Source organism: Lactuca saligna, chromosome 4 (genome assembly GCF_052625555.1).
Source record: "Lactuca saligna cultivar CGN05327 chromosome 4, ASM5262555v1, whole genome shotgun sequence".
Classification (NCBI taxonomy): Eukaryota; Viridiplantae; Streptophyta; class Magnoliopsida; order Asterales; family Asteraceae; genus Lactuca; species Lactuca saligna.
Window position 1 is genome coordinate 308,930,619 of NC_136420.1, and position 4,367 is coordinate 308,934,985.

The following is a 4,367-nucleotide window of genomic DNA, read 5'->3' on the forward strand; positions in this document are numbered from 1 at the left end:
TACATGTGTTGAAGCCAAACAAACTAGATTATCTTTCCAAACAATTAAAAGAAACGCCGAACCTCTTGATTTAATTCACACTGATGTGTGTGATTTAAAGTCAATTCCTACTCAAGGTAGGAACAAATACTCCATTACATTCATCGATGACAGCACAAAATATTGCTACGTATATTTACTTAAGAGTAAAGATGAAGCAATAGACAAGTTTGTCTTGTATAAAAATGAAGTTTAGAATCAACTCAACAAGAGAATTAAAGTGGTTAGAAGTGATAGGGGTGGAGAATATGTTTCTCCCTATGCTGAATATTGTGCGAAAAATGGAATTCGTCATGAATTCACATCACCCTATTCACCTTAATCCAATGGAATTGCTAAAAGAAAGAACTGTACCTTGAAAGAAATGGTCAATGCCATGATAATTAGTTCGGGTGTAAACCAGTCAATGTGGGGGGAAGCTATTTTATCGGCTAACTATCTTCTAAATAAGATACCCCGCAAAGAAAAGAATGAAACACCGGATGAACTTTGGATGGGAAGAAAGCCATCATATAAGTACTTACAAGTGTGGGGGTGCCTAGCTAAAGTTTCTATACCACCGCCTAAGGTACAAAATTTAGGTCCTAAAATAGTGGATTGTGTATTCATTGGGTATGCACAAAGTAGTAGTGCTTATCGGTTCCTTGTGCATGATTCTAAGAATCCTGAAATACATAAGAATACCATAATGGAATCAAGAAATGCTTCCTTCTTTGAAGATGTATTTCCTTGTTTGAATAAGGAAGTTGAAAGCCCATCTTTACCAAACAACGAAGCTGTTCAAGAGGAAGAACAAGCTTAATCCGAGGAAGAAGAGATAAAACTCAGAAGAAGTAAGAGGGCTAGAGTTGAAAAATCATTTGGTGATGATTTTTACACCTATGTGGTGGAAAGTGAACCTAAAACCTACCAAGAGGCGGTTACTTCTTCAAAGGGACCTCAATGGAAAGAAGCCATAAAAAATGAGGTAGAATCTATCTCACAAAATATACGTGGGAACTAGTGGATCTACCTCCAGGTAGCAAGCCACTGGGTTACCGCTGGATTTTTAAATGAAATATGAAACCTGATGGCAGTATTGATAAATACAAGGCAAGACTAGTAATCAAAGGTTATAGAAAAAGGAAGGTCTAGATTACTTTGATACATATTTTCTAGTAACATGAATAACATCCATTAGATTAGTTCTTGCCATTGCAGCTATTAGAAACCTGCAAGTTCATCAAATGGACGCGAAAACTGCCTTCCTAAATGGGGAGTTAGAAGAAGAAATTTATATGGAGCAACCTGAGGGTTTCAATGCCTCGAGACAAGAGAACAAGGTTTGTAAACTTGTTAAGTCTCTATATGGATTAAAACAAGCTCCAAAACAATGGCATCAAAAGTTTGATCAAGTCATGATGGAAAGTGGCTTTAGAATTAATGAGTGTGATAAGTGTATCCATGTGAAAAACACCACTCATGGTTATGTCATCTTGTGTTTATATGTTGATGATATGCTTATCATTGGTAGTGATGACAAAATAACAAGATCCACGAAGGATATGTTGAAATCCAGGTTCGACATGAAAGATATGGGTTTAGCAGATGTGATTCTTGGAGTCAAGATCACAAGAACCCAAAGTGGTTTGAATTTAAGTCAAACACACTATGTGGATAAGATTCTTGAAAAAATTTCAAAGGGAGATACTAGCATAGCTAGAACTCCAACTGACACTAGTCAACATCTACGTAAAAATAGAGTTGACAGTGTTAATCAAGTGGAATATTCAAGAATTATTGGCAGTCTGACGTATATAATGAGTTGTACCAGACCTATCTTAGCATATGCTGTGAGTAGATTAAGTAGACACACTAGCAAACCCAGTTATGAACGCTAGAAGAGTATTACTAGGTTGTTAAGGTATGTGAGATACATACGAGAATATGGACTGCATTATGACAGACATCCAACAATTATCGAAGGATACATAGATGCAAATTGGATATCTGATATAAAAGATTCCAGATCTACAAATGGATATGTGTTTACACTTGGAGGTACTGCTGTAGCATGGAAATCATCCAAGCAAACAGTTATATCTAGATCAACGATGGAATCTGAATTTATCGCCTTAGATATTTGTGCTGAAGAGGCGGAGTGGCTACATCAATTTGTAAAGGACATTCGTGAATGGCCTAAGCCGGTAACGGCCATATGTATACATTGTGATAACCAATCGACAATTGGTAGAGCTCAAAGTACAATGTACAATGGGAAATTAAGGTACATTAGACGTAGACATAAAACGATACGATAACTAATCTCTACGGGGGTTATCACGGTTGACTGGGTAAAGTCAAAGGATAACATTGTGGATCCGCTTACAAAAGGCTTGAGTAGAGATGTAGTTTGTAAGTCATCAAGAGGAATGAGACTAAAGCCCATGAATGAATAAATTCATACGAAGGAAACCTTACCCAAAAGACTGGAGATCCCAAGATCTGGGTTCAAAATGATAACCTAATTGTATGAGAGAGGCAGGTCACTGTGGGGGGAGTTAACACTACTTCCTAGTCCATTCCTATATGTAGTGACTAAATTAGGCTAAACATATGGTTTTTAATAATAAAATGACCAGTTTTTTTTCACATATCATACAAAATAGCCACACACATTGCATTATGGATTTTGCGAATTACGAAATTGTTTTATTAATGGTCTCCACCACTATAAACCTTTTAAAAAATTTAAAAATAATTGTGATTATTTTTGCGAAATGATATTGTCATGACATTTTGCAAAAGCAATTTTGTAATTTTGTAATTTATTTTTTATTTTTTATTTTTAGTTTTTTTCGTGGTGGAGACCATTTATAAAACAATTTCAAAATTCACAAAATCCATATTGCAAATTGTTCGGTTATTTTGTGTAATATGTGAAGAAAAAAGTGGTAATTTTATTATTATACACATCCTATTTTGATTTTTTTATTAAATCTATACTTTTTTCTTGTATAAAAATGTTCAATTCGGATAGAAAAAAACGGAAATCTTCAAAAAAGTACAAAATTATTGGAAAAAGTAAGGTTTAAGTCCCCATAATTTTTTTGAACAGAAAAATCCTAATTATTTAATATTTCACCCAAATTAATGAAAAAGTCCTTATTATATTTTTTTAACAGGAAATGACGTGTTATCATGTAAAATTAAATATTCAAGACTTTTTTGTTCAAATTTTTTTTGGGACTTAATCCATACTTTCCCAAAATATTGGGATTTTTTCTAAAATTCTTTAAAAAGGATGATTTAGAACTAGTATAAATTTTGTATTTTATGATTTACGTTGCTGAGTTTAATGGAACACCCTAAAGAAATTGTGGACTACTTCAACGATAAGGGTGTTTCTGTAATTTTCTAACTAAGAAGAAATATGCTTCGTAGATTGGTTTCAATTCTTGCAAATTCATATGATAAAGATGCCAGAATTTTAAACGGCATCCATGTCTCTCATGTCCACTCACACAAAGAGGTGGACCCCACCCAGAAAGAAACCCTTATTTACCTGACTTTCTTTATCAAGTCGTTCTTTTTGCATTAACTTAAAAATAAGACAATATCATGAATATTTTGTCCTTTTATGTAAACAGGATTCAAAGCTTTCTAAATACAAACCTACAATCAACACATCATCACTAACATTGAATTTCATAGAAATGGAAGTAACAGCCATGAAAGCACTCGAGTTCTTCAATGGAACAAGGCACATGGTCCTTTACTATGAGGATCTTATCACGAACCCATCTGTAAGTACTTGTTTTATTGCATAATGTACAAGTGTTGTTAGGTAAAGTACAATGTTTGATGATGGATTCTTTGACATGGGGTTTGTAGAAACTTGAAAAAGTTCAAGTCTATTTGAAGATCCCACATATTGAGTTGACTAGTAGGCAAGTCAAGATTCACAAAGGGGCATTATCAGAACATATAATGAATTGGGTTGATGTTAACAAGAATATTTATGGGACTAGTTATGAGAAGTTTCTTGAAGCTGACTATTGATTTTTGCAATATGTAAATAAGTATTTATTGGAGAAATTCTTCCACCTAAAAGGACAAAAAAGTTTTTTTTTGGTTGGTTGGATTAGTGTAACGACCCAATTTTCACGTCCGAAAATTTCGTTTTAAAATATTACTTTAGGAAACATTAATAAATAAAAACATTGTTTGATTACACCATAACACATCGTAAACCATGTTTTAAAAAGTCAAACCATACATCCCATCAAAATATCAGAGTACAATCCCAGTGAATCTCGTAAATGCGGAAACCAGAGTGTGTGCATGAT

The 4,367-nt window shown here is 33.8% G+C and overlaps 1 pseudogene; it reads left to right on the forward strand.

Moving 5' to 3' along the window:
- Positions 1-3,376: 3,376 nt before the first annotated feature.
- On the forward strand, positions 3,377-4,080 carry LOC145039407 (uncharacterized; annotated as a pseudogene).
- The last annotated feature ends 287 nt before the right edge of the window (positions 4,081-4,367 follow it).